The sequence below is a fragment of the Camellia sinensis genome, chromosome 7 (assembly GCF_055761805.1).
Source record: "Camellia sinensis isolate YWXY chromosome 7, ASM5576180v1, whole genome shotgun sequence".
Taxonomy (NCBI): Eukaryota; Viridiplantae; Streptophyta; class Magnoliopsida; order Ericales; family Theaceae; genus Camellia; species Camellia sinensis.
The window spans coordinates 151,635,504-151,647,303 of record NC_138967.1 but is presented as its reverse complement, the minus strand read 5'-3'; the positions used below and the strand labels follow the sequence as shown (position 1 = coordinate 151,647,303).

At 33.6% G+C, this 11,800-nt stretch overlaps 1 long non-coding RNA gene across 28 annotated transcripts; it reads right to left on the bottom strand.

The window, feature by feature from the left end:
• Window positions 1-439: 439 nt before the first annotated feature.
• On the bottom strand, window positions 440-9,874 carry LOC114280145 (uncharacterized). Of its 28 annotated transcripts, none has more exons than XR_014336222.1 (12): window positions 9,621-9,871; window positions 9,462-9,479; window positions 9,022-9,061; window positions 7,636-7,685; window positions 6,975-7,044; window positions 3,234-4,543; window positions 3,104-3,152; window positions 2,889-2,969; window positions 2,162-2,260; window positions 1,760-1,802; window positions 1,108-1,171; window positions 440-727 (listed from the first exon to the last, which is right to left on the bottom strand). It is a non-coding gene; the product is annotated as an uncharacterized LOC114280145 (long non-coding RNA). The 28 variants fall into 28 exon arrangements; XR_014336221.1 differs by having other exon boundaries at window positions 7,636-7,675; window positions 9,621-9,870; XR_014336203.1 differs by having other exon boundaries at window positions 3,234-7,044; window positions 9,621-9,874.
• Window positions 9,875-11,800: the final 1,926 nt, after the last annotated feature.

Below are 11,800 nucleotides of genomic sequence, written 5' to 3'. Positions count from 1 at the left end.
ACTACAACAAAAAAGGATTTTTACCGTAAAAACCCTTCTATGACGTGCAGTGCGCGTCATATTATGACCAGTCATGGAAAGTGGTTCACTTTCAACGACATACTTCGTACGCCGTTAAAAACTATTTAATGGTAGAGTTTGTGCGTCGTCATTACTTTTTCTACGACATGCTGTAGTACGCCGTTAAAAACTATTTAACGACAAATTTTGTGCGCCGTTATTATTTTTTCTACGGTTACTTTTGCACGCCATTAATTGAGAAGACAAAAAAAGATTCTGATTGTGCACCGTAAAATATGTAATACGACTTATTATACCTCCATAGAAGATGCAATTTTTTTATTTTTAAATTCATCGGGTTCTATTTGACCAATTTTGTACAATTTAACAAATATTACAAATAAGCATCACGAAACATCAATCAACCACCAAAATGTTGTTTGAAACATCAAAAAGAAACTATATCCATAAATTATAAACATTCAACAATTGTCTATACATTCCAAACATTCGAAAACTATATCTTTAAGTTCTAAACTGTACAAAAAGTTTAAACCATCCAAAACTATGCATATCTAACTTTCTAAACGTATCGACAACTATTTAAAACTACCGACAACAGTTTCTATAGCAGTTGCAGCTGCAACTGTAGCAAATCCACTTGCTCCTACCATAGCGACGAGGGTGCCCAATGTATGTGCTAAGGCACCTAAACCTGCGGCTATAGCTGGAGCACACACAACAGTAGAAATTATAAGACAGAAATTATAAGACAAGAACATTGTAGGTGATACAGAATTGTCCAATAAAATGGAAACACCAGTGGATACAAAACCAAAAACATTTGTAGTAGAAGCAAAAAGAAGTAAACATAACAGAAACTCCAACGTAATACAATACTTAAAGAAACTACTTCACAGAATGAAAATAACAATCAGAGTCATAAGAGTATCATTTCAAAATAACAAAAACTCCTCTTTCTTTGGTGGGTTTTCTCCCATAAACCCAGAAGAATTAAAAACCCATAATACCAAAAATCTAATGTTTTTATTTTGCACCTTTTCTGGGTAACAAAACAAAGCAGAAAGAGAAGGAAAAAGAGATTACCTTGGTGAGAATCATGTCAAGTAGTTCAGTTCCTGCTCTAGAGTCAAAAATTTCTATTTGGTAACTAGTAAAAACAATGAAATCAACAAAGAAAGAGGAGTGAGGAATTTTAGAAATTAATGATTCAAACCCATTGGGGAACAAATTAAAGATTCAAACCCATTTCAAATTTCAGAAATCAAAACCCATCAAACCCATTTCTGAAATCGTAATTTTTATAAGAATTTAATGGATTTAGAAAGACGAAAAAAAAAATTATTGAAACTAAATCTCTGGTGTAAATAATTATTGAAACTAAGGATTGGGTGCCATATTTTAACTTTGGCTTGAGTTCTATTAGTTTCTGATTTAGTTCTAAAATTAGCGGAACTCTACAAACATAAATACTTCGGGAAACAAAAAAAAAAACAAAAAACAAAAAACAAAACAAAAACAAAAACAAAAACAAAACAAAACAAAACGAAAACAAAAACAAAAAAAAGACAACAAAAATACGTTGTGACTTCGGTCAAAGGCAAACAATCAAACAACCCTGTCAAGGACAAAGAAAAGAAGAAAAACAAAACAAAATTTTTGTAAGAAAAAGGAAAAATATATCCAGAAAAAATAAAAGGAACCAACGTATAAGAAAGGAATAGAAGACGTTTCATACCTCAATAGAACAAAAACAATCCTTCAAATACCAAAAGGCTCACCTAATTGCACCAATAGAAGAGAAAACATATCACAATTTTAGAGAGGAAAAAAAAAATACACTCAAATACTGTATAAAGAGATTTGAATACACTTCAAAAAAAAAAATTCTACAGACAAAAAACATATTAGCTTTATTTCCTTCTTTTGATGTGTCTATATGAGAGAGAAAATGAAGTTTAACACAACGTCAAATATTGACAATCCAAATCCACTTACAGAATCTACGTCTTGTTAATGGGTGGCCTAGGTTCTACCCAGGGTCACAGGTTCTGTACTTATATTTTTATTTTTACAATACATTAAATTAAATAATAATAACCAAAATAGTTCATAATTGAAAAGGAGACTGTAAGCTTACTTCATGAATTCGAATTCACCATCTGGTGGCACAAAACTGTCTTTTCGGAGTTAAACCTTGTCAAATTTACACATTGATGGAATGTAACATCATTGAGCTCTATAGTTTTCCCACCACACAAGGTAACATGGGCAAAGATTAGGTTATAGAAAAGGCATAAGGAATCCATCAAGCAGAGACACAAATTAAAATTGCATGCTCAGCCAACCACTTAATCAACATGGGAAACAAGATGCAATGCTCAATACAACACCGAAACAGCTGCAATAAAAGAATCAAGCTTTTTTATGGGTTTCTATAAAACTGCAAATTCAAAAAAATTAAAAATAATTGAAGCATTGTCATCTAACATGTGAACTAAAAAGTTCAAAACCATTCTCTCCTAGGAGGTGATGTACGACTGTTTTTCAAAACAAATTTAAAAAAAAAAAAAAATTATTAACAAACCCAATTAGGCAATTTAATTTTACTTCAAACATTTGTAAATTAAGAAAGCATGCAAAGAATATGTGGGAACACTTTTGGGAACATTGATTCACAACATACCTAAATAAGGAACTCAGACCAGAATCATTTATAATAAAACTCAAAAATAAAAAATAAGAAATAAAATGACATATTACAGGATGACAAGAAAGAAGCATTAGTTTGCTTAAATTCCAAAATAAGTGTACATACAAATGAATATGGGAGGGGAGTACGCAAAAAGGATGCCTTCGGAAGTTACCTCTTAGTAGGACGTGATTTAATTTGCGACTCTTTCTCAAGGCCAATTTTATCATTTAGACCCAATTTCAAATCAAGCATTCTAGAAAGAAAGCACCTCATTAGAATTTTCCCAGTCACATCACAACGCAAAACACTACCTATAATTACCAAATGTGTATGAGTGACCAAAGTAGGAGTACATCAACCAAAATCCCAAAATATAACCTTTCACACCTTTTGACGACATAAGAAGATTGACACTTTCCACAATATCCAGAAAGACCTATAAAGAGACATAAGCGTTATAACCCATCGAGATGGTCATATTCACCAGAAAGGAGATCGGAGAGAAAAATGAAATTACCTCATTCTTTTTATAAACAAGACCCTCTTTACGCCAGCCAACAACACCTATAACTTGTAAGGTTGCATTAGGGATTGGTTTATCTGTAGGCTATTTTTTCCCCATATGGCACCAAAAATCAAAAAAAGAATTCCTATGTATTCATTTTAGACACACAGATGAGAATCAACCCAACACAATGACATATCTATAGGAAAAAAAATATTCCTATGTATTCATTCTAGACATAGAAGAGAAGAGAAAAGAAGAGAGACCATGACGGAGTAGGAGAGCGATAAAAGATATACAATTCTAACTATGCTCAATCCAGTGTTCACTTCATGCTCGAAAAAAATCAAAATAAGAAGCAACAAAATCAAAATGCTTTACAAATAAATGTTGCCTATAGTATGTTGCAATCATCACCATAAAAGATAGGCTAACAAATCTTTAAGACTCTGTGTGCTGCTGTTAACCTTGTTGCTGTTGTAGAATGGAGTTGCTGTTGTTGTTCCTACATGTATGCATGTATGGAATTCATCTCAATTTCGTCATATTCATGGTAATTCATGCTCAACCATCTCAAAACTCATGCAAATGATCCTACAATTCCATGAACTTAGTTCCTACATGACTTAATTCCAAGAATTTAGGATGAGTTTCTTACCTAATGTGTGAATTCAAGTGTGTTATGGCTCCAACCTTCAAATCTCTCTAAAGTTGAGTTCACCTTTCTTTCCTCTCAAAATCTCGGCCCATGTATTTGTATATGTGAGTTCAAGTCATGTATGAGGCTTATATAGTGTAATTAGCTTAGCCTAATCAAAGTTGATTAAGGTTAATTAATTAGGCTCAATTCCAACTAAGTTCAATCAATTTATTCTAATTATTTTGATTTGAATCAAATTTTGACGAAAGTTGCCATAAAATTCTAAATATTCTAATTAATCTATTCGGCTAGTCAACTTTGGCTTCTGAAGTTGTTCAAGCTTCCAATTTCTAATTGTGAGTCGATAAGTGAACATATATTCCATGTAATAACAGATAGCTACAGAATTAAGAATGTAATCACATAATTAAACACACAATCATGCAATTAAACATATTGGGACAACATAATATAATAGTTCGAAGGTCAAAGTCGTCACACTTATCGTCGAACTAGTCTCGCCGCCGAAGATATGAGTGCACCGTTCGCCTCTCACAGTAATTGACTTTGATCCTCTCTCTGTTTTTGAGTGCACCGTTTGGCTGTGATCCTCTCTCTATTTTGGGACACTGTTGTAAAACTTTGAAGAACCTCGAAAGGGCTTTAGGACCGTGGTGTTCGCCTTCGATCACCACAGCTATTTGGTTATTTTTATTAAACAAACAAATCTTATTTTTTTACTCTAATCAAACAAATCTCAAATCAAAGAATAAGTAGTTTTCCTAAAAATTATGTGTCACTTATTTTTCTTGCAAACATTGAGACTAAGGTAAAAAAAAAAAAAAAAAAAAAAATCCTAAAAATTCTCTGTTATTTATTTTTCTTACACACCTTGAGACTAAGAAAAAATAAATAAAAGTAAAAATTCCCCCCCCCCCTCCTCTCCAATAACACCCAATCCAAATAGGCTTGCCAAGTATTTTAAGCATAGTGTAAGTGTATGTACCTTGTTCTTGTTGATTAGTCTTTTAAATTGTGTTTGAATCATAAATTTTAGTAGAAAATTAAAAAAAAAAAAAAAAAAAAAAAAAAAAAAAGTGAAATATGAATAAAATCAATTTTGCTGTGAAAAATCAATTTTGTTGTAGTGTTTGGAAACATTGATTAATTAAGTTGTATATTTTATTAACTCCCTCTCTCTACTTTCAATGTTTTATCTCTGTTTGTATAAGTGGACTTCTCAAAACAAACAAAAGAACATAAACTTAAATACTTTGTTTCATTTTCTTCTCCTCAAGTTTTCCTAGCCACCAAATGGTGGTGGTAACATTAAAGCATCCATGGATTGAGACCAAATTCAGAACTCTTTTTTCAAAACCAATCTTTAAATAACCACTCATTTGTCCAATTACAAAATTCCATCCAATTGTGATACCAAAACATGCCAACATCAGTTATCCAATAAGTGTCCATCCTTCTATAATCTTCAAAATTAGTTAAACAACTAATTGGAGCAAGTACAAAACAAGTTTATTTTCAATATCGATAAAACAATTATGTAGAGCACATAAACTAGTAACAACATTTTCAATATCGATAAAACCATAAACCAGCAGCAAATAGAAGCTACCAGCGTAGGAAAAAATAGACAAAACAGTAACAACATCGACAATATGCCAACTGTGCAACACTAGCACACAACAGCACCAACACAAAGCAAAATTACAGCAGGCCAGCAGAACAGCATAGCAGAACAACAACACAGTAAAAACATCGAAAACGCAACACAACAGCACAGCAGAACTATAGCTGGCTATCATCACTACAGCATCTCACAGTCCAAATTTCAACATTCCCTCATAAGTTCTTAATATGATAGCACAAGTCAATATGCAAAATGTAAATTGCATTCATTCACAAGGTTCAGAACTGGCTCTTAGAAGTTTTGTGTGTGCGCATACAAACCTGGCACATACAACATCATTGAATCACTGGAAAAACACCAAATTTAGCAATACTAATGGCATGCCCAATGAACATATTGGTACTTTACTACTCATAATCAGAAAGCAAGCAATGCACAATCAATGAAGAATTTAGAAACTGTACAAGGGATAAAGAACCAAGAAAAAATAATTCCTTCAAAATTCTGCCACTGCCAATGTTTTTAATAAGAAATTTCAAATAATCTGTACAAAATGCACGTCAAATTTACATTAAAAAAAAAATCATATCTCAATTCATTCCTTTCATATAATTGTAACTATAACAAGAAGTAAAACCACTGCAAATGTAAAAGCCTAGTGTGCCAGAATTATATATATATATATATATATAAATAGCAGCATAGACACAAAAACACATCTAAATGTGTGTTTTCTCTTTAAAGGTACAATCTTTTCATGAGCATAAATCTAAACAATAACATATATATACATGAAACCAACATTGCAATTCAAGAGATGGAATAGGGAAAAGCATCTAGACACAATAATCAAAAGAAAAGTATTATAGCTTCTACAAAAAAGAGATTTACTGGAAGGGAAAAAAGAATACCCAAAAAAATGAAAGCACAAGCACATACACATTCAACATTCAAAATAAACTTTCTCTTTTCAGATTATGAAAATTGAAAACAAAACCAAACTGAGTATCAGACCTTCCTTCATTGATTGAATTTTAAGATGTAGACCAAGTAATAATTTATTCCCATGGTATGTAGGGGGTTGCATCAACATGTTTAGACTTTACATAGCGCCAGGAAAAGTTTGATGATCTATTCTGGCATTTTCACATTGTCATTAGTTGATGATTCCTTCTAATTATGTTTTATTAAATTCTAGTTTGGGACTCTAATATATTAGATTGAACAGTGGTTAAAATAGTGAAAACAAATAAGTCAAGAAAATACATATCTACAATTTACAATTTACAATTATGACTAACCCCATCTAAACCGGTGTTTTGGTTTAGTGCCATTACAGTACCATGCAATCAGCAGAAACCAATGCCACAAGGTCTAATATTGAATTGGCTTTCCAGTTGACATGAAAATAAAAGTAACAAACAATTATATTAGCAGTGTTGTAATAGTATAGAATTACAAAGATCACCTCAAGTTCTTAGTTCCAGTGGATCTAGGAGCTCATACACTTTCATGTGGCCATTTGAATATGCAGCAATCTGTAACGAAGTCAAAGAAAACAACATAGCAAAATATGACATCATCAAAATCACAATTCACAATTCCTTGTTGTACTATGTTTCCGTAGAGCAATACATCTAAAAAAATAATAAAATAAAAACTGACAGCATAAATTATAGAAATTTGAAAAACCCAAAGCTATTTAGAGCAGAAAAGGGGGCTATTACAAATTAATACAAAAATAACCACATTTCAATAACCCTTGAAATCTTCTTCTCATAGAACCATCCAAATTCACAGGAAAACTATAACTCAATTTGCTCTTGTCCTTGTCCAATCGATCCATGTTTGCAACAGAGGCAGATAGTTAAGGGCATGTTTGGTTTGTCTCTGAAAACATGTTTTTGGAGAAAAAAATTCCAAAAACTTGTTTGGTTGAAATTTTTTTAAAAAAATTCCAAAATACCTTAAAAATCAAAACACGTTGGGCCTCATATATTTTAAGATATTTCATCAAATTCCTCACTATCAAAAACCCTAGAAATCAAATCCTAGCATCATATACTAGCCGAAATCCATGCGCATATCATAAACCCAAAACACTAGAAAACAAGACCCTAAATCCATACCTGCTTTTCGGGTCAGACCCATTTGCCGTTGGTCCACTCCCTATGAAAGACTTAAAAAAAAATAAAAATAAATAAAAAATGAAGTACAAAGTGAGGACAAAGAGTCCTCTACAATTGAAAAAAAGACAACACCACACATATGACGAAACAAATCATACATCACAAATAGCTCTCCAATATCTAAAGATAAAAAAAAAAAAAACAAAGGAATCCCTTTAAATGGGGGTGAAGCCAAAATGATGCCAAGTGACACACTCTATCCCACAACGATTCCAAGTCATCTAATTTGTCCTCAAAGATCCTCGCATTTCCCATTCCAACGAAATTACCAGAAAGATTGAGAATACAACGCAATACCACAGCACTTCTGCTTTCTTCTTACCTCCAAAGCCCCATAAATAGATTATAATCATATGTACACAAGTTCTCGGTGCCACCCAACAAGAATCAACCAAATGATAGAGTCGATGCCAAATTCCAAATTTCCAATAACAGTTGAACAAGGAAATTAGAGAAAACAAAATTTATTATTTTTTTTTTGTTAATTTAATACACATCTATTGAAGTTTAAAAGCCCAACAATCTCCAAACTCAATTACAATAGAAAAACTACAAATAACCCAATTGAACTCTTCTCCATAGAAATTGAACCACAACCTCAAACTACATAGTGGTGCTACTCAATCAATAGGCCAAAAATCATAATTCACTTACCCATTGTCTTTCTCACATAACTTTCACAAATTGTTTGAAACATTGCCGTCAAATACAATGTACTAATATCGACTTGTGGCCAATGTTATTGTCATTTTAGCATACATTCTAGAATTCGTTTTTTTATTTTTATTTTACTTTTAAATAACCAAAAACATTTTCTTCAAAAAAAATTAAAAAAAATCCAGAATTTTTTTATGTAAGGGCTGTTATATATAACATTTTTATTTCACCAAACTTTTCATCTCCTTGGTGATTTCTCATATATAACATGACAAGTTTCAAATATAGCCATTTACTTTATATATATATATAGAGAGAGAGAGAGAGATAGTTAAAACAAAAACTCACAAGAAAGCAATTTAAAAGTATAGTAAGAGCCAACCACTCTCAGTAGCATTTTATCAAGCACCTAGGAGGCATAAATAACATGTATATAATTTTTTTCTCTGCTAGACAGTAGAAACAAAATAAAGATATATAGAGATACCTAAGCAAACATAGATACACAAACATAACCAGCCAAATACAACAAAGAGAAACAAAGACAAGCAAGCATCATACACATAACACAAATCATCTTGATATAGAGTCACAATTCTGGGTATATGTTAATATTTAGATACATACAAACATGTGCAAACATCACAGAGAGACAATGAAGAGAATCACCTAATACGAATTTTCTTTCCAGCAAAAACCTAGCACAAATCTTGAACAAAAAGAATGGTCAAAGTAAAATAGGAGCCATTAGAAGTAAAAATCAAAATTACTTGAAAAATTGGCAATGGCAACAAAATCTTAATTTTTCAATCAAAACCCCCAAATGAAAACCCTAAGTTTTCAAATTATAACTTAACTTCTCAAAACCATTTCCCCCCCCCCCCCCCCAAATCACTAGACATATACATGAAATAGAACAAATGGTGATAGAAAAATCTGAACAGAGTTTTGCAGGAGACAAAAAAATCTGTATTCGTTCAATCAACACCTCTTGACAGTGGTGGTTTTGAAACCCTAGCTTCGTATATATATATATATATATATCGAGAGAGAGAGAGAGAGAGAGAGAGAGAGAGAGAGAGGGTGAAAGAGAAGAAGCAGCAGTTTACCATAAAAAGAAAGAGAATCTGCAATAAAGAGTTGAAATCGAAATCGATGAGACGATCAAAATTGAAATAGTAATCGAAATCAAAACCAAACAAACAATGAGTAATCAATTTAATAGAAATCAACAAAGATAAGAGAAAGGAGATGAGGAAGCAATGTACCAGGTAACCCTTCTTCGATGAGACGATTCAGAGAGATGAGATTGAGCTCCCTCCGAACCTTTCTCCCTTTTGATGAAACCTTCTGGGTTCCTTTTGATTAGAAGCCAAAGCCAAAGCCTTCTGGGTTAACCCTCTCTTCTTGATTTTGCCCAAGCATCTTCTTCGAACCCTCTCTCTTCTCCCCATTCTCAGTTTCTATGTGAAGCGAAATAGTTGGTGTATTTTGATATATTTATTTTTGTCTAATATATTTTTGGGTTTGGGGGGCTTGGCGCTATAGTATTTTATTGGGGGCTTGGCGCTATAGTATTTTATTTTTGTTTCGGTCATACTAGTCACGATAGAAATTGTGTCTCTTGAAAAGTAAAATATTTTTAATGACTAATATATGTGCGTTTTGGAAAGTCTATTTTTTAACGGTTGATTTTTTATGTGTCGTGAAATGTTTAATATTTTTAATAGCTGATTTGCGCGTGTCGTGTATAGTTGATCTATTAACGATATGTCATATGCAAGCCATAGAAAGTTTTATTATTTACGACTAATATTGCAAGCCATAAAAAAATCATCGTTATTAGCATTCACGACCTACACAATAGACATGTCATAGTTGGAAAATTATTTACAAAATTCAAAAAAAACAAGTCATAAAAATGAGAAATCACGACTTGCATTTACTGTATGCTGTTGATATGAAGCTGTGAAAACCCAGTTTTGTTTTAGTATAAACAACGAGGCTGAATATGAGGCGCTGATACTAGGTCTAATAGCTGCCCAAAAGAAGTGCCTCCGCAAGTTAAAAATTTAAGGCGACTCCAAGTTAGTTGTCAAGCAAACGATGGGTGATTTTGCCTTGAAGGAGCCTCTATTGGCCCTATATCGCACTGTAGTTCAAAGGTTTCTCACTCAGTTTGATGATGTCCAAATCCAGCATACCCCTCGAACACATAACCATTTCCCTGATGCCTTGGCTACACTAGGGGCAAAGGTGGAGATACCAGATGATACTATAGCCATCGTCATCGACAAAAGAACAACACCAGCAGTGCTAGCCAAAGAACATACAAAGCAAGATACTAAAGGATGGAAAGTAGATATAATCTGGCAGTTGAAAACAGGCTAGGGAATAATCAGACCAACAGAACTTGCATCATTTCTGCTCCTCAGAGGAGAGTTGTATTTTCGAGGTCCTAACAACTTGCTGGCAAGATACATCGGTAGACAAGAAACAACTTACAGACTTAAGCAAATCCATGCTAAGTCCTGTGGAGAGAGAGATATCAGTCTATACTGACGGCTACAGAGGCAAAGGTATTACTAGCCAGAGATGGAAAAGGAAAGTACTGAGTTGCATAGGCAATGTGCAAAGTGTTAGTCTTACCCTAAGGAAGAAGAAGCCCATTTCTTAAGCAGTGAAGAATAGAGGTAGCCATCTATAGACTACCTTGGAAAGGGCACATTGCCCGAGAACAAAGCCGATGCAATCAAAGTTAAGAGGCGAGCCCTCCACTTCTTCCTTGACCAAGGCAAGCTGTACCAAGGAAGCTTCAAAGGGGAACTTTTAGTGTGCTTATCAAAAGATGAGGCAAATGAGGTGCTGATGGAAGCCCACAAGACAAAACATGATTACAATATTTGAAAAGAAGTAATGACAGAGAAGATGAAAAGAAAAGGCACACCAAGCGCGATGAAACAACAAAATAAAGAAAAGAAAATGGAAGAAATCATAACAAAGTCACAGAGTTACATCAAATCAAATCAAACCCTTCAAAAGGGAGTCCATTAGAGTCACATCTTGAGACAACTAGGCAACCAATGCAAAGTCCTTCTCTTTGAACTGAGCCAGGTTCTGTCTGTGTTGCTCCAGGATACCCTCACACTCATTGATAGTCTCCTCCAAGGACGCAATCATCGCCACATTGTCGGCGTGCTCAAGGAAACCATCAACTGCCTGAAGCCTGTCCCTCATCCATGACAAGTTCAAACCATTCCTCTCAAAGCCGCTCAGATTGGCCTCGGCACTCCCCATGAACTTATTGGGAGTCGTCAGGATTTGCATGGTAGCAAGGTCATGAATAAAGCCAACAAGTGACTCTAGTAACGTCGTCTGTACTATAGATCCAGGAACATTAAAGGCAGTAAAGGTGTCCGAATGCAATGCTTGGATATGAGCAAGAGTG